The sequence below is a fragment of the Lissotriton helveticus genome, chromosome 1_1 (genome assembly GCF_964261635.1).
Source record: "Lissotriton helveticus chromosome 1_1, aLisHel1.1, whole genome shotgun sequence".
NCBI classification, from domain to species: Eukaryota; Metazoa; Chordata; class Amphibia; order Caudata; family Salamandridae; genus Lissotriton; species Lissotriton helveticus.
Window position 1 is genome coordinate 1,730,000,597 of NC_136057.1, and position 19,211 is coordinate 1,730,019,807.

Consider the following 19,211-nt stretch of genomic DNA (forward strand, 5'->3'; position numbering starts at 1 on the left):
CCCGGCCTGACTCAGCAAGAAGTGGTGAATAAGCGCGCGATTCTCCGGCTCGCGCCGAGGCTGACTGGCAGCGCGATGCTGCAGCCGCTGCCACGGCAACCGAGGAGCCCTGCGGAGAGCCTTGCATTCATGCTCCAGTTGGCGCGCGCTCGGGCGGGCCCCATGTGTGACCGACTTCCATGTAAGTCAAGCGCATCTCCTTTTCTTCAGCCCCGTCCGACCGTATTAACGTCATTGGGATGGTGCGTGAGCCGACACAAACCCGACCGGAAACGGCCATTACGAGGCCGGCTGTTAAGTAAAGCTCCAGGCGAATGAATTCAAGAGTGCTTTATTCGTAGTATAATGACACACCGGTAAATTAAGCAGCGCTCCGGTCACCAGCCCTCAACATGGACAGACCAACTCTCACCGCCACTCTCAAACTGGCCCAACTGTCATCGGACAAGCCATCTGACGCAACATATGCAACTTAGGTAAGTCGCGCGGCAGGGACGGGGGTACACAGGGGACAATGCGCGATATGAAAACTGTTAGAGAAAACTGTCAACGTAACACATCTCCTTCCCTAAGAAGAAGAAAACACGAACCAAAGTAAAACACGAAGTCCATGTACTTCATGAACCTGACCACCAGACGCCCATATCAACCGTGCGACTTGTTTTCTTTGAGTTTTTACAAACGCAGGTTTTACTTTTGCGCACTTCAGAGGGCGCGAGGCTGTGTTGCATGTGACTGATTCGAGCTCGTGACCTGCAGATGTCGGAGGCTGGTTTTTAACGCACTGACCATTCTTGCTGGCGTACATGAAAGGTTTGAGTTCACTCTTGAAGTCATGGCTGTTTAATTTCCAGCACCACCCTTCGTTCTGCGTGCAGATTGCCACCCAGATATTTTTACATTACTCAAGTTTGTATCCGAGGCCTTCGCTTACCTTTCCACCAGATTGTAGGACTTCAAGTATTTGGCAGCTCACCCGGTCAGCTCGTTTTCAGTTCGATGTTGAACTTGTGATTTGGTTCAGTCAAGCAGCGCGCTGCTTTTGTTCTCACTGATGAAAAACGAATTACACACAGATGGCAGAGCAGAGACTATTAGTGTGAATCACTGGAGGCCTGTAGACTTGTTTTAAAAATTCATCGAATCAAGAGTAACATTTGCAATTTTGAATTGGAAATTAAAAAACAAACCAGATTGTGCCCACGTGATTCCCGGCTCGCATATGTGTTGTGTCACGTACACGCCAGCGGAATGACATGACTGATACTGACCCATTTTGCTTTTTACCGGACTCAGTACTCCATGGCCAGTACGCATTAGGAAAGCTAATCTGTCCCAGAGAAGTGTGTTGACTTGTCCCTGCTTGTTAAATTTGTCATGCACTGACTGATACCTGCCATTTAGAGCTGCGAAGTTTGGACACTGAAAACCGAAAATACATTGTTGGCAATCGTGATCTCACCATAGTGTTGCACAGGAAGCTGTTTTGGTTGTGCAGTTTCCTCCATGTAGATTTTTTTACGTTATTGGACAACTGTGGTTGTAATGTTTACTTCGAGAAATTTTGTTTTTTGTGTTTATATAAATATTGTACTGTTTATACGGAACGACTGTCTGCCCAAAACCTTTGACGGGTGTGCTTGTGGGAGCATGATTAGAGGTGGCATTGCAAATGTGGTAAAAAAATCCACAACTCTGTAATTAGTTTTGAAAACGGCCATGATATTAATGGTAAAATAATCTGGAGCACGTGTAGCCTGCTCTTATGAAGAGTGCTGTCACATTGATAACCTTAGCAAATTGCTGGCAAATTAAATGTGTCCGAACCCAGCCATAGTATGGTGTATGCTTCCCCCAGGTACTATCTCCATCTCTCCCTTTTATGTTCTTTGAAGCCCAAACTCGACATTTGCGTTCCTTGTTATATTTATTCCTGTATTGTTTTTCGAAACACTGAAGTTTGTGCAGAAATGAGTAATACAGAATACTGCGATATATTATTATAGCTTCTGGGCTTCCAAATGGAGGAGAGTTGTAATGGGAAGTTTTAATAAGTCGGAAATGGATGGCCCAGGAAAAGTGTTCTTGCTGTTTGTTCCTTGGTAACACCAGCCAGTCTTCTCGCAATCAGGCCTGCATAGAAGGCGGCTTTAAACCAGCAGGTGTCCATGCTGACAGGCCACCTGGGGAGGTTAATGCACCTGTTGCCCAGACCCGCATAAAACCAGTAGGCCGAGGGTTTCATTCCTGTTAGAAAGCTCAGTAGGCTGCTGTGTCTGCTGCAAACGCTGTGTCTAACTTGTGCTCCGAACGCTTGAATCTTAGTAACATAGCTCAGGGGGTTGAGTTATTACTACAGAGATCTTTTGCTAACTCGCTGGTCACCGGTCAGTATTTAACAACAATAGTGTTAACACAAAAAATGTAAACGCTGCGGGACACTTTGGCATATGATGGCGCTTGCTTTATAATTGAGCAGTACAAAATATTATTATTTTACTATTCTAAGTAGAATAGAATTAGATAGCTGTTGCATTTATTCATATAAAAAAATTATTTGACCGAAAGCAGCTCACATTTATTTTATATAAATGACACAAGTTATTTTTCAGGGAAATACAGGGCTTAGGCCATAAAGCTAAGTGCACATCTCTAAGACTTGCCCAGGAATTCCTTTTGCCAGTTCCTTTTTGGTTGCACCATTTTAGTATGAAAAAGTGCATTTCTGTGTGGTCATTAAGACAACTGCACACTTGAAAAATGATAACAATATTATGCCCACGAAGAGCGCACGCAGCCTCTCATACTTTTTCGGTAATGTATTGCCCCATACAGTGAAAAAAGATAATTGTACTAAATACTGTAGCCCTCAAATAAATATTTTCCTAGTTTTCGTATCTGGTTGGACTGTGAATGGTATGTTTGTGCTGAGTGCACTTTGTCGCATGTAGAAACCAGTGCGTGTTTTTTATTTTATGTGTAGTTTTTTTTTATGTAACGCAAACTCAGCCCGAAGGTATCTGAGCACTTCACACAAGCACCCGTTACATTACAGAAGGATGTATTAATTTTTTGTAGGCACAGGGAGATTAAGCGATTTGCCCGAAATCACAGGGTGTTGAGTCGACGCCGAGATTATTCAGTCCTTGCTGACCCACAGGTTCTCCAGTGATCCACCTCCTCCTACTCGGGAAGCAGAACAGGCAGATTTAGGCAGCCATCCTATTGGCTTCAGTGGGACGTGCAGGCGATGAAATCCATTTATTGGTTCATATAGCTACTAATAGTTTCTTCAAAAGGGGTTTTGTTGCAACATATTTCTTTTTCATTTGGCATATTGTAGTGTTTGCTTTCTCTTTGTATTCCCTTGCCCTCTTCAGCTCTCAGAGTGTTTTTCCCCGAGAAAAATAAAAAGGTTTGAACCTAGAACAAAGATGGGAATTAACATCTATCTATCTATCTATCGATCTATCGCCCTCACTCTATCTATCGCCCTCTATCTATCTATCGCCCTCTATCTATCTATCTATCGCCCTCACTCTATCTATCGCCCTCACTCTATTTGTCTATGTATCGCACTCACTCTATCGCCATCCCTCTATCTATCGATCGCCCTCACTCTATCTATCTATCTATCTATCTATCTATCTATCTATCTCCCTCACTCTATCTGTCTATCTATCTATTGCCCTCACTCTATCTGTCTATGTATCGCACTCACTCTATCGCCATCCCTCTATCTATCGATCGCCCTCACTCTATCTATCGATCGCCCTCACTCTATCTATCTCCCTCACTCTATCTATTGCCCACCCTCTATCTATCACCCTCCCTATATCGATCTCCCTCACTCTATCTATCTATCGCATCACCACAGCATCACTCAGCATCACCACAGAATCACTCAGGGGCACCACAACATCACTATGCGCTACCACAGCATCACTGAACGCCACAGCATCACTCGTCGCCACCACAACATCACTCAGCGCCACCACAGCATCAATCTGTGCAACCATTCAACAACAACTGGTTCAAATATGTTCTCTCAATGTTTCACGCTTTATTACAAATGTCACAAAAATATGTTAATATTTCACTTCTTTTCTTGGATTTTCGTCACAATAAAATACACTGAACATAATCTTCACAAAAGTTAATTACAAAAGTTTAAGCTATTGCCATTATAAATTGCAATAACTTTTATTTAGGTATTAATTATAAAAAAAATTAAAAGCCATTGTTATTTGTAATATCAATACATCTAAGTCACGTAAATACAACACATATTGCATTACAAATGCTATAGTTGTCACATTTGCGAAAGTTAAAACTATTGGCATTGTAAATGACAAAGCTATTCATTTCGCAATTTTCAAAACCAACACATAAATAAAAAATGTGTCATTTACAATACCAATAGCTCAAACTTTCCTAATGCGAGACCTATTGCATTGCAAATGCTTGTTTGTCTCTGAAATGGCGGCGGTCTCTTGCGATCCCAGTGCAAACAGGGCACTCTGCCTTATTTTATTGCCTGGTCTTCAAAGAATCTACTTATCTCCCTTCAGGATCTGAATAGGGTCGTGGGGGGGGGGGGGGGGCTTTACTTGACACACTTTGGCATATTTGTATATGAGGCAGACACCGACAGATTGGGAGAGCGAGTCCTGGGGTTCAGTTTCATTTTCATATTTTGTAAAGCACCTGGGTGATCGTGGATTGCTTCAAAGCACTTGTTGGACACGGGATGGGGAGGAGAGGAAGCAGACGGAGCCCTTGTAGTTATTCTGGGCATGGTGCTTGAAGGAAGAGGTGGGTCTTAGGCTGTTTACACACAGTATCTAAGGTTTGCGTCGAGGCCGAGAGGCAGAGGAGAGAGCCTTATCCAGGGAGGGGCCGGAGAGTGCAGAGACCGCCCCCGCACCGTGTATCTCGTCGGGAGCAGAAAGAGACGGTTGTGGGAGGCACATTCACCGCATCTGTTGACGGGCAGCGAGCCCGCGGCATGATGGGCCCCTCGGAGGCGGCGGGAGTGTGGTTCTGACAGCCCCAGGTAGAGTTTGACTAAAGTGCAGTTAAAGGTGTCTGCTGAGGGGGTGGGGGGCAGGTGACGTGGAGGGGGTCGGTGGGACGAGGGGTCCCTGTCACCTATGACTAGGGGCCAAGTCGAGCATCAGTCTTCAAGGGTGAGCTGCCTCAATCGACCACTGATAGTTCACAGGTGGAGTCTTCGTCTTGCGTTGCTTTTTTACTTGCTGGTCTGTTTGTGCGCATCTCTCCCTGGCGGAGGGCCTCCGGCTGAGCAGGGTGTAGCTCCCTCCCACCTACACATTGGAAGGGAGCTCTGGCCCTCTAGACGTACCTCTATCTGGCTCAGGAGTAGTTGGCTGCCAGGGGCGTAGCTTCCATTGGTGCAGCAGGTGCAGTGGCGCCGGCGCCCAGAGACCTGAGGGTCCTGCTGAACACTGTTTATTACTGTTTTTCACAATTTGATTCGCATTCTTATGTGAATTTGGAATTTTTCTGATTTGTATCTTTTCCTTGGGTGAATTTTTAACTTGTATATATGCAACTCTAACCACTAGTACCCGTAGTAGACGTATGTACTTACTATCATTCTTTTGTGAATTTAGAGTTTTTCTGTTTGTATATTTTCTGTAACTCATGTACTCCGAAGTTCTTATCTAATGTAACTGGTCCTTTTGTAAAGTGCTCCGACACCTTTGGGTAAAGTTTGCGCTATATAAAATCGCATAAAATGAATAAATACATTTAAACAACAGCTAGGGGTTCCATTTCCTCCCTTGCACTAGGGCCCAATACTACCTACCTACAAATGGCGAAGGGAGAGGGTGTCAGTGTGTGTGAGCTATACTGATCATACACACTTACAAGGTAGGTGGTCCTTACCTAGTCACCAGTTTTACTTTGCCAGTGTGATACAGATAGTCCGTACAAAGAAGCTGGCAAACAGTAAACGTCCTGCCTGTAGGCTTGGTGTCAGAAATGCTTCTTGAACAAAGCATGCAGTGTTACCCAAACATCGTGGGTCACAGGATAGCTCTGTGGTGAATCACTCCCTGTCTGGTTCCTCTGTATGTATCCGAACTCTTTCATGAAAGTTATCCCTCCAGCCTCACACATGGTCACATACCTCGTAATCAAAGATTGTATTGTTGTTGCATTTATAACGTAATGTATAACGTTTCAGTTCCTACCACTGAAAAGGCGTATTTGCGAACGGCTAGCACTTTAATGTATGGGTGTGCTGTGGTCGAAACACTGTGTGCCGGACATGTGGCCTGAATGTATGACGGTATTCCGCAAGCCCGGATCACACTGTGCCTTCACAGTGCTGTCATGAGAAGGAATGTGTCTTTAGTACGCATTCTTATAGCAATCAATTCGTTACAACGACTTACCATAGGCGGGTGCTGGATTTTGGAATAGGTAAATTTACTATTACTACTCCAGTCTTCGCAACAGTAGGGAAGGTTTTTGACTTTAAATCCAACACCATTCCACTAACGCGTACGTACCCCTATGGCAAGTCGTTATAATGACTGCATGCTGAACGAATGCATACTATGGAAGCGTTCGTTCTATTGCCGGTGCTGTGAAGGCACATCCGGATTCCGGCTTCATTTTAAAGGACATTTCCCATGTGGCCTCTGTGGGTAGTGTTTTGATGTTGTGCCTGAGCACCAGAATTGTGCCCTTTTCGTGATTTGTCACCTCACTTAGTTGTGAGGCTAAAATGAAAAGGGATGAGGGATAGGACACGTAAGCATCAATGCTGGTGAACTGATGGGTAAAGAGTGTATTGGTGGCCTGCGTGGGAAGTGTTTTCATGTCAAATGGGAGAGGTGTGGTTTAGCGGCTAGAGCGGCTGACTCCTTAGCACTGGGCTCACAGATCATTCCTTGGCACCAGCGGCAGCTCAGCACCCTGAGACTCTGGGAAATAGCCCACTTAATCTCCCCAACGACCCCCAGTTCCTTGAGACTCCTAGGAGTGATTACTTTGCACTTTAAAAATACTGCATACATGTCATGCTTTCATGGGAAAGCTAGATCAGCCTATGTCACATCGAGTGTGAGCTTGTGCATAAGCAAGTGTTGTCGAGTAAATAGATGCAGCCATGCAGGTGTGCACATACCTACAATCTTAGACTGGTCTGAATCACATAATAAAACCAAAATGAGTGTGAACGACTATTACAAATTGGATTACTGGTTGAGGGGGGTGAAACTCTACTCAAGCAGAAACCACAATCTCTATCAGGGTGAAACACAAGCAAGCCCCAAATTAACCTCTGCTGAACTCTCTGATAGCTGCACCCAAAAGCAGTCAGGCTTCACTTAGAGGCTATGCGTAAAGTATTTATAAATCACTTGAAACAGTACCGGAGTGAAAACACAAGAAAATCCCACACCAATTTAGAAAAATAGAGTAACATTTAATAAATGATTTGAGTCCAAAACAGCAAACATCCAATCAGTAGAACTGGAGATTTGCAATTTTAAAGATTTATGTAAAAATAGTGTTACCTGTGGTTGTCTGGCTGCGCCTAATCGGGACAGTTACAAGTTGATGCCGACTGCGATGGAGTGCAGGCTGGACACAGGGACCAAGTCAGGTCAGCTGAACTAGAGTACCTTTAATCCTGGTTACGAAGCACTGCACGATTCCTCGTCAAGGATGCGTCACACAGAGGCAGTTCCTGAGGAGCTGTGAGATGCATTATTGTTGAGGATGCTGTTGATGAGGGGCTTGCGATGCGAACGCCTGTGTCAAAAATGCATTGCACATCGACTGGTTCTGAAGAATTTGTGTGGCTCGCAATGCGTAGTCCTGCGTCGTTGTCAAGGATGCCATCTATGAAGGCTTGTGGTGCATACAGCTGCATTGAGGATGTATTGTGCGGCAGCAGTTCCCAGGAGAGTGCGGGCTGTGGTGCGAAGTCCTGCGTTGAGGATGCTTCACGCATCAGCGCTTCAGAAGCAGAGCGGCAAGGAGATGCATCATGCTGCATTAGTTTTTCACAAAGGACTACAGCCCGGCTAATAGACAACGGTTAGGTCCACTTTCCAGGTTCCCGGACTGGGGTGGCACCACTTGGGGGAGAAGACTCACAGCAGACTGAGTCTTGGTGCTGGGTTCAAGATTGTTGGAGCCTGTTCTGCCCCTTAAGCTTCTGATCAGGAGGCCAGCCAACAGGCCTTGGAGTCACTCTGGTAGCCCTGAGTTTAAGAGGCAGGTCTAGTCCTTCACTCAGGCATCAGGGCAGTGGGGCAACAGAGTAGCAGTCCTTCTTGCTGGGCAGCACAGCAGTTCTCCTGAGTCCAGAGGTATACTGAAGAGTTGTGTCTGAGGGTCCAGTATTTATACCTGGTGCTATCGGCCCATCTCACTGCTGGACTCGCTCGGGAAAGTAGTGGGGAGAGTTATCCTAGAGCGTCTCCAGCAGTGGAGTGAGGATCGAGGCATTATCTCCGATATCCAATTTGGCTTCCGTGAGGGTTTCGGAACAGTGGAACAGGTCCTCAATCTCACCTTAATAATGGGAAAATACACACAGGCCAAGGCAACCAAGATTTATATGGTCTTTGTCGACCTGTCCGCAGCGTTTGACTGCGTATCGCATGCAAAACTGTGGACGGTCCTAGGCCAAATGGGAGTAGAACCTCCTGTTTTGGACTTTTTGAGGGAACTCTATTCCGGGGCAACGGCCAGAGTGCGATTTGGCCTGAATGGCGAGCTCACAGCTCCGTTTGGTGTAGGGCGCGGAGTCAGGCAGGGATGTGTCCTGGCCCCCTTCCTCTTCTCACTTTATACTAATGGCCTGGAGGGTGAGATGTTGAGGGGGGCTCAGGATCTCCCACGCATTAACCAACGCCTGATTCCCGCCCTGCTCTACGCGGACGATGCCGTCATTCTAGCGCGCACACCACGTGAGCTACAGCTCTCACTGAATAGGTATACGTCATACATGGGCAACCTGGATCTGCAGGTGAATGTGAAGAAAACTTTTGTCATGACAGTGGGCAGGGGGAAAAAAAGAACAAAGGCCATTTACCTCGATAACCAAAAGCTTGAGGTCACCCCCCAATACCCCTATCTGGGCATCATGATAGATGAACAACGGACATGGAATCCAACAGTAGATACAAGAGGTCATCTCTTTAAGAGATCAATAGCCGCTCTAACGAGCTTCTCTCAGAGATTAGGAAAAAGGCCCCCAGTGGAGCTATTGAAAATTTATAACGCTAAATGCCAGGCTATCGCACTATATGGTGCGGGAGTCTGGGGATACACCGACACTAGCTCCATCCAGAAGGCTGAAAATGTTTTTCTTAGATTTCTCCTAGCCACCCCGAAAGGAACCTCAATTTATGCCATGCACCTGGAATTAGGAATACCCTATATAGAGGATTTAATTAAAATCGAACCAGTGATGCTGTGGCGGCGCATCTGGACATCTGATAAAAATGCGCTGACCCAGTCCATCATTGCTGACTCTATGGCCCTCGACAAATCCGTTAAAGTAAAATGGCTTTCCTATGTAAGAGATTTTTTCAAAGATCTAGGGTTAGAGAACCACTTCCTTGAACCAGAATCTATAAGGGACATCTCGAAGAGAGATCTCAAACAATTAGCATTAAGACACTTGGAGTCTTTAAGACTGGCATCTGAATCATTAAAAACTGCGGTAGTCCACGCAAATATGGTACAAATAGTCTATGGCATTTATCCGTATCTGACACTCCAAATTTCAACATATGAGAGAATGTTAATAACCAGATTTAGGTTAAACACTTTTTTTTAGATTGGTTACGTTCCCATTGAAAAACTCTTGGGAAGTTATTTTGCCACCTTGTCCGTGTGACGGACTATCAATACAATACAATCTACATGTGATCATGCTTTGTAAATACCATCATTCGCATAGAAAAATCTGGTTACTACCAATATTGAGGAGCTGGGGACTGAGACAATGCAGGCCTGCTTTTCTTAGACTCCAAATGCTGGAAACTGAAAGTGTCTGTTATTTTGTGAGCAACTTTTGAAAATGCATCATGAAGCACAGGAGAAATTTATAAATGCCCTCACTTACGATATTCTGAGTTGATTTCTGATGAAATTATGATAACTCATTCTTTTTATTATTATCGCTTTCTTGTATGATTTTAATGAAACTGTGTGTTTTTCTTGTCTTACTCATGTAAAAATGTAACGTGTTAATTGTCTCTTTTATGGTTTTTCCTCTGTGAATAAGCCGAATAAAGAAGTTATTATTATATCTTTGAAGTAGGAGAAAGTTTTGCAGGTTTCCACGGTCAGAGGTGTCTGGAATTTCCTTCCTCCCTTCCCTGGCCCTAGCTTGTTTAGGGTTAGAAAAGACTAGTGTTAACCCCTTTATGATTGTGGTCAGGCAGAGCCTTTGTGATGTGCAAGCGTGGTATCTGATAGCCCCTCTTGCTCATCTAGTCAGAGCTGGCCCTTCCTGCCAACTCTTATTACTCTTTGTCTCATTGTCTGGGAGCTATACTGAAATACCAACTGCCAGCTACACCTAGTCATGTGTCCCAGGATATAGGAAGCAGGCACCAAATGGTTGGGACAAGTATATGCCAACCTTCTAAAAGTGGCATTTCCAGAATTATAACTCAGAATCCAACTTTACCATTAAAGAGGGCTTTAACGTACACATCTTTAGACACCATACTCAACATTCCTACCTGCTCCCAAACTGAAGTTATCATATTAAATAAAGTAAGTTAACCCAACGTTATCTTCTGGGAGAGGTAGGTCTCACAGTTGTGAAAAATGAATTTAGGAGTTTTTCACCTCAGGGACAAGTAAAACTTAAATGTACATGTCTAATTTATTTTAATACAGGCCACTCTGCCCTCTGGGCTGTGTAGGGCCTACCCTAGATGTGACATGGGTGTATATAGAAGGGAGGTTTAGGCCTGGCAAGAGGTTTACCTTGCCAGGTGGAAATGTCAGTGGAAAACTGCACACACTGGCTGCAATGCAAGCCTGGGACATGTTTAAAGGGCAACTTAAATGGGTGGTTTAATAAGTGCTGCAGGCTCACTAGTAGCATTTAATTTATAGGCCCTGGGTACATGTAGTATCACTTAACTAGGGATTTACAAGTACATTAAATATGCCAAAATGGTGCAAACCAATTTTGCCATGTTTAAAGAAGAGAGTTCAAGCACTTTAGCACTGGTTAGCTGGGGTAAAGTGTTCAGAGTCCCGAAGTCAGCAAAAACAGGAGGATGGAAGGCAAAAAGTTAGGGGAAACTACTCCGGGGATATAATGTCCAACAACCACCCCTTTCTTTCATCAACCATAGTAAACCCTGGGCATTCCCACAGGTGTGGCACAGGATCAACCCAAATTACAAGATTATTTGACCGGTGGTATGACATGCCAAGGAAGCCATGAACAGGTTCAGTTGCAACCCACATGAATGGGAATTATATTTCATTCTATTCTCTCGGGCAGAGGGGTCAGCCCAGGAGCAACAAAGGGAGCCACATATGTGAATGGATCGTATGTGATCTGCCCCAATGTATGTTTTCAATGAGCAAACCTGGAGCGACAAAGGAGGTACCCCAAAATATTTTCTGATGTGTCTAACTGGGCAGGGATAGTATGTGTTTGCTGACTTCCCATAGGCATTGCTTTGAACAACCACTTCAAGCAATTGTCATACATACATTTTACTAATCACAGTTACACTCTTTTGTACATTAGCGTTTCAAAGCCTATTTGAAAGGTCTGCTGGATTTGCATATATCTTTTGGGGTGCACTTTAAAGGAGGGAAACCAAATGCCAAAACAATTTGTTTATCAACTGCCTGATTGCTGAAAGCTCAGTTTTCTTGTACCAGACGTCTGTCTCTGAGGTAGTTGGAGTTCCAGGGTCTGCACAAAACTGGATTTTAGTGTTAAATGTGGGAGGGCAGTAGGTTACCATAGTGGACTCCCCGCACACACCTCCAGCCCTCAGAGCCCAAGTTTAGTGTGGCTTAAGATTGCTGCCATCTTGAAAATGTACAGAGTGGGTAGGGTTTGCCTAGGGAACATTTACCCCATTGATAAGGGGCTTCATTAAGGGTAACTCCAACCCACTAGCTTCTACCTGGCATAAATGTGATATCTCCAGGCACCCACTTCAGAACACTCCTGGTCCTGTGGAAGATCAGAAGAGGAATTAACCTGCTGTCTCAGATCTGAGAAGGGCTTAGAAGACTGGACCTACTCTCTCTCTCTCTTGCACCCAGGACAAATAAGTGGACTCAAAGGGTCATAAGGCTGAACTCCTACTAAACCGACAGGAACACAACAAGCTACAAGAGGCCTTTTTTGCAACTGCCCAGCTTACCAGTGGCTACTGGAAGTGGACTGGACCCTCCTGTTTGCCTCTGACTGCCACCATGTGAGTCTCTATGTGCCTTCCCTTAAGGACCCGTGGGGCTTTAGAAGTGTACTCTTGTGCTTGATTGGAACTTAAAGGACTAAATACAGAAAGTAAAATCTTAGGGAAGAAAGAACCTAGTTAGTATACCAAGCTCCATCACGGTCAGAGTCAAATTGCTCCTAGACCCCTGCGACCATTGATAGTCATTAGCACTGTGTGCTTCTTGGTGATATTTCTACTTAAAAATATAAAAGTCCTATCTCCGGTTGCCCTTATTTGGTTTCTGACATTTTGGTGTCATTTTGTTAATTAAACTTTACTGTTTATTTCTCATTCGTTTTGGAATTTTTGTTGTTTTGACTTTTGACTTTATTACGGTTTTAGCAGTGCATTATACTTTACATGTTGCCTCACAATTAAGCCTGTCTGCTCTGTACCATCACTACCAGCTTGTTGAGCTCGGGTTAATGTACAGGTTTTGAGGGCTCACTCTGACAAGGATTGTAAGTTGTTACGTGAGGTAGGTTCCCACCTGCCTCATCTAATAATCCAATCCCCTACAGTACATCGTACATTATTTCAGTTCTGGTACTGCAAGCAGATTAGATCAAATATATGTGATATCGTTCCCTCAACCATTCATCACAAGGATACTGCAAGTCACAGAGGAGTTCCGTGACCATATAGAGGAATGAGGCCAAATGCTGAGTTCCTTTTTAAGGTCATGGAACTACTCGGTGACTTGCAATACCCTTTTAATATATGGCAGAGAGTATTTTATTCCTTATAATACATAGTCACCACACCATCATCCTTCCCATAAACTCTTTAAATCCATGGTGCCTTGCTCTTCATGTTAACTGCAGACAAGAAGAATAAAGCAGAATGTGTTCTGAGAAATTAAACACACCATGTAGTTAGTAATTGGTTGCAAAAATGTATTACACTCAGCTTATTGTAAATCAATATAAATCATGCTATGAATCAGATTGTGTAGAAACATGCAGAGATTCTATCTTTCCTACAATGACCTATGGCACGGAACAAAATCATCTAGTTGTCATAAGTATCTCCTTTGTATTGATAATGTTTTCTTTTTAGAGAAATATATCAGAAGAAGGAAAAGCCAGGTACCGTTTTCATTGTTTAAAGGGCAGCTGCAATCATATTCTATGACCTTCCTTTCTTAATGGCTGCTGGCAGGAGCCGTTGTGATGTCAGAATTCAACCAAATAACATATTACAGTTGAGCAGCTACATCATTTCATTATTGCAGCTGGATGGAGACAGCATAACTCGACTCTGATAAGGAAATTAGCAGCGCCATTTTATACAAGGAGAGGAGGCTCCCATGTATTATGGTGACACTCTATTATTTACTGTTTAGATGAAGCTCAAATGGATTCATTAACAATGTGATAGTTGTGCAGCTGTGGTGGGGGGAACATCCTTTTCAACGCAACTTTTACAACGAAGTACCTTTACGACACAACCATTACAACGCAACTTTTACAACGACTTGCGCTGGGGGACGCTCTAGGATAGGGAATAGTTTTAATTTACTATCCAACACCTTCCCTACTATCCACGGAGACTGGAGTTGGAATAGTAAATTAAACTATTCACTATCCAGCGCCCCCCAACGCAAGTCGTTGTAACGACTTGCGTTGTAAAACTTGCGTCGTAAAGGCATGCGTTGTAAAAGCATGCGTTGAAACGTCATACATCCCTGTGGTGGTGGACTCTGGCATTGATTACACAAACATGTGTCCCTCAAATACAATTATAACATTTCACTTAAAGTGTGAGGCAGGAATGTTTATATAAGTATGCGTGTATCAATGCAGTGCTAAGTGCTCACTGTCTTCCTCTGTTCTGGGGTATTTTTCCAAAAGTTGTAATTTTTAGTGGAAGATAGTTCTGCAGCACTGCTGATTGTTTGGAGCATAAGATACCAGTAATGTGTGTTCCTCAGGGCCTTCAAGTTCCAGTCTGCTGCAGTGCTGGGCTAGTATGCCCTACTGTGAATCCCCTGGGAGTTTTTTGTGCTTAAACTTTGTCTTTGTTGATGTTAGCAGATGCTCAGCAGTATGTTAGGCTCCCTGAGGGCTTCAGGAGTTGTAGTGGCTGTAGCACGTACCACACAGGGTTCACCCACCAAGAGCATCGTCAGCTCATACTTTCTTCTTTGAATTCCTGTGGGGTGGTCAGAGCCTATGCATTGTTGCATCCTTTTGTGAAGAGCTAGGGTTTCACAGCCTTCCCAGCTTGCAGGTGGGTTTTGATGACTCTTATCTTTTCTACAAGAGAGTTCCAGAGTTTTTCTACTTGTACGGAGAAGGATGTCCATCTGATGTGGTCCTATTTTGACAGACGACGACGAGGGAAAATTAATTATTTATTTCATTTCCCCTCCTCGCCGTCTGTTGAAATCCGGCCCCACCGTTCTTACCCGCACGGGCCGTGGCTTGGGACATGTGGCAGCGGAGGTCATTGTCATGTAGTGTAGCCTTTTGTCTTTCTTACTGGAGGCTTTGTAGATGTAATTGAGTTTCTGGGGATGGGTTTAATGGTTCTGGATTTCTTCCACTGGCATTGAGGTTTAATCATTTTTGGCCTGTCTTCTTTATTCCACCATTGCCCCACAGTATTTTATGAAGGTATGAGGTGTGAGAATGAGACGTAGGAGTAAGAAGAAGAGGGACGGAGCTGGTAAGTGTATAGTCAAGATGAGGCAGGAAAAGGTCGTTTGGTACGGTGGAAGTAGAGAGTGCCACCGCTGTACACAGATGTTTTGGAGGAGAGTAGAGATATGGGTTAGGAGGAGAGGAGCTGACTAAGGAACTGAGAACTGGGGAGAGAAAGACAGGAGACAAGGGTTCATAGAAGCTGAACGGTGTAGAGGAGGAGCGATGTGGAGGAGGACGAGGAATAGTAGTTGGGGTGGTGGGAGCAGAAAGGTAGGATAAGATGGAAGTAGAGAGGGTCAGAGTAGTACCAGAGGTGTAACACAGACCCCTGCAGCACCCACAGTGCGGGGGGTCCCCGAGCTGTGTGGGGCACCCTCAGCACAGTACTCAGGCCTGAGAGCTCTGGTTTAAATCCGAGCGGGGCCCCTCTGTGTACCTTGCAGGGGGCCCCCCTCAAATTTTGTTACGCCACTGAGTAGTACCCAGTTATTTGAGAGGTGGGGTTAAGGAAGGTAGGAGTGGTCTTAAAGATTGACATGTGGGAAGCTGAGGGAGGGTAGGTTTGAAGAAGGGGGAGCAAATGGGGAGTGTTAGAGGCAATGTGTTGTCTAATTATTTTTCTTGATGTGGGTCAATGCAATGATTCTGTGAACAATATTCTGAGTATTGTGTGCAACTGAGACATAATATAAAAAACTACGTGAGTGAGTGCATTACTATCCTCTGAGAATAGTGCAGAAAAATATAGTTCTCTCAACATATCTTCCAATAAACACAAGTGTCTTAAAGTAAAAAAGCCAATTAGAGGTATTGTGCCACAAAGCAGGCACTTAGGTTGCTGTGCTGGAGCATCAGTGACAATATAGAATTTCTTCCATGTGCTGTATCACAGAATTCCTACTTTTACAGTGCCTAAACAAGATGAGCCTGAAATGAGCACTACATATTATGATTATTCGTTCTCTCACCACTATCTCTATCTCATTGTTCTGCACGGTCTCACACATAAGTGTAACTAGAGCAGCACTTGTGTAATCGGTGTGTTGTCAGATAAATTATTGATAATTGTTTCAGTACGGGGAATGATGACTGCCCGACAGAAGATCTGAGGAGTCTGGCTAAAGTGGACAGGCTGCACTGCAGCTTGCCTCTTCCCTGTATGTGCATAAACCTCCAGATTGTATGCACAGCCAGTTGTGTACTTGTGTGACGCACCCTCTTCTCATAAGTTCCTGTGGGCAGTCACTTTCAGGTTGGGGACTCGACATCTGCTGTACCTGTGCTCTTGGTACCTATCTCCAGGGCCGGATCAGAGACTAAAAGTGAGCCCTGGCAAAAAATGTTCAACGCGGCCCCATGCCGCAGGAGGCAATGACTACATTGGGGCTATAAGGCCACCAGGCACTCTCACTGGATACATTTCATAACTGCTTGCAAGATACGGCTCTCTGGCTTCAAAACAACTATTTGCAATATAATGGGGAAAAAACTGAGATCTTGTGCTGCTCAGTAGGGAATGTCTCCCATCTATTACCTACTGGGTTTTGGCCACTCCCGATGACAGCTCCTCTGACCCCTGCAAAGCTTGTACGCAATTTAGGAGTCAGCTTTGATTGTAATTTGAGGCTAGAGTCCCAAGTAAACAAGACAGTTGGTAGCTGCTTTGCTCTGATGAGAGTGCTACGAAGGATTCTTCCACTGCTCCCTAAACAGACTAGATCGCTGGTAGTAGGGAGTATTATCCTTAGCCGACTGGATTATTGCAATGCCTTGCTGCTGGAGTCTCCTAAATATTGGATGGGGAGACTCCAGAGAATCCAGTCAATGGCGGCCAAGCTGGCACTAATGAGACCACGCCAGTCTTCATCATCTCAGGCCTTGGCCGAGCTCCACTGGCTCCCAGTTGTGCAGAGGGTACAATTCAAATCAATCTGCCTAGTTTTTAAGGCTCTATATGGCATTGGGCCCAAGCCTTTACAGAGCAGATTTGAATGGTATGTTCCCCCACGTAATCTCCGCTCCTCCACAGCCAAATTGGTGAGAGTATCCAGGTTCAGAAGAATTAGATCTGGCAGAAGAGCTTTTAGCATCGCAGCAGCCTCGGCCTGGAATAAACTCCCAGTCGAGCTTAGACAGATAGGTAACCTGCTGCCATTTAGAAAGAAGCCGAAGACCTGGCTCTTTCTTAGGGCGTAGTTTATGACCGTGACCTTCTTATCGTCCTCAACCTTGTACCCGTCACCACACTCTAGGGTTACTGATCTCACGTGTTTAAGCGCCAGGATACCCGTAGGGTCACAGTGCTCTCTATAAATTCTGCATACAATACAATACAATAAGGCCCTTCGGTGTTGGGTGAAAGCAGTCCATGGAGCTCTGAAAGCAGGCTTCTTGGCTGCACCCCACAAGGAAAATTCCAGAGCAGCAGAATGTCCAGCCTAGCCCTTGAGACTGCACCTGTGTAAACTGTTGATGCTGCTGTTATTGGAAGCTGCCTCTGCTTTCACTCTCAGGCAGGGCCTTTAACTCGGTCAATACCTTCCTCAGACTCACACTCTTTCTTATTCTAAGTCACTTTTTCTCACTTTCGGATTCATCACTAACATTCATTCACTCTCCCCCACTTCATTTCTGCTTCGGTCGCTCTTTCATATAAACTCACTCTTATGCACTCATTCTCGCTGAAACGCTTGACAAATTAACGTGCTCATGTAGTGTGGTCAGACAGGGCTGAGAACAGGTAAAAATGCTTCATTATTGCTCAGTTACACTGCACAGTAAATTCAGAACCTGCCATCCATTCTAGCTAAAAACAGCTTTCGGAAGGTTAAGTAAAGAAGGATTTTAATGGCTTGCAAGTCTGTTTCTTCGAAGTCCATGATGTCCAAACTATGAACAAAGAATATAAATGTGGCATTTTCGAAATTGCATTGCAAAATAAATCACAAGAGTGCATGAGGTAATAGTTACAAATGAAGAGGGCAAGGACACGGGTGCAACATGTCTGTGCTGAGACATACACAATAATATGAGGTCACTCTACCTTCTAACCTGAAATCTGCTGGTAGCTTCTCCTTTTCATTTATGCAGAGATGTCCTAGGGTCAACTTGATACACAGGACACAGCAATTCAGTAAATGTAAATGTAAATGTGTTGGACTTGTAAAGCGCACAGCTGCCCGTAAGCGTCCCGGCGCTGGAGACCGCTGGGGAACCCGTCCTGGCTTTCCCTGTGAGATGGTCCCTTCTGGGTATCTCCAAGGTGAAACCAGGCATCCCCGGCGTATGTGGGGGGCCGTTGTGGAGATGAGGCAAGCTAATGCCCAGAGTTGCCGAGTGTGATCCCCGGTTAGAGTAGGCACCGAGGCGAGAATTGTCGAGTCCGCTGACCCTGGTCCACGACCCTGCAGCGTCGGGAATTGAATCCTGGTCCCGGGCCGTTCTCTGCTTCCGGGTCTGCCGCCTCTAACCAGTGAGCCACACCACTCCACTGTAGCAAAGTAAGGCAATCTGGAAGAGTCAAGCCTCACCTGAGCAAGGGGTCTGAATTAGTCTGTGGACCTGAGAGCCAAACCTGGGTCTGGTCTTCAAGAAGATGAATGCATCCACTTCAGCAATCTGGGTTTGATATCATTTTCAAAGTTTCTAAACCTGGGGTTGTGCTCAGCCTTTCATCCTTCCAAAGTTGATAAAATGAGGCCATTGAGCACAAATATGCCTCTTGGAGTGAACATGCACTTTCCAAATATCCGTGTTGTTAGGACCTGAGACACCGAAATCATTGGCATGTAATAATGCCACATGTCATGTGAAAATATGATAAAGGCGCTTTAAAAATGAAAAAAGTTAATTTCTTGAACAGTTCTGTTTCATTATTGCTGTAGGTTGTATCACATTAGTTGGACTTAGCCCTCTCTTCAGGGTCACCCCAAATATTTTTCCGTCACTCCTTCTGTTTTCTGTATCCTTTTTGTTGACTTTCAAGACTCTCTGCACTTTACCAGTGCCAACCAGTGCTAAAGGGCTTGTGCTCTCCCAATAAAACATGGTACAATTGGCTTACCCTTGATTGGTATAT

General features: G+C 44.8%; 1 protein-coding gene across 2 annotated transcripts in view; it reads left to right on the top strand.

Moving 5' to 3' along the window:
* RDH5 (retinol dehydrogenase 5) overlaps positions 1-19,211 on the top strand; it is a 140,413-nt gene that overhangs the window by 75,675 nt on the left and 45,527 nt on the right. Inside the window, exon 1 of one of the 2 annotated variants that reach the window (XM_078689181.1) lies at positions 4,927-5,056. The exons of the other annotated variant lie outside the window; for it this stretch is intronic. The gene's annotated coding sequence lies outside the window, so the exon portion shown is untranslated. Of the gene's footprint in view, positions 1-4,926; positions 5,057-19,211 lie in introns of those variants that run through there. 2 annotated transcript variants of the gene reach the window in all.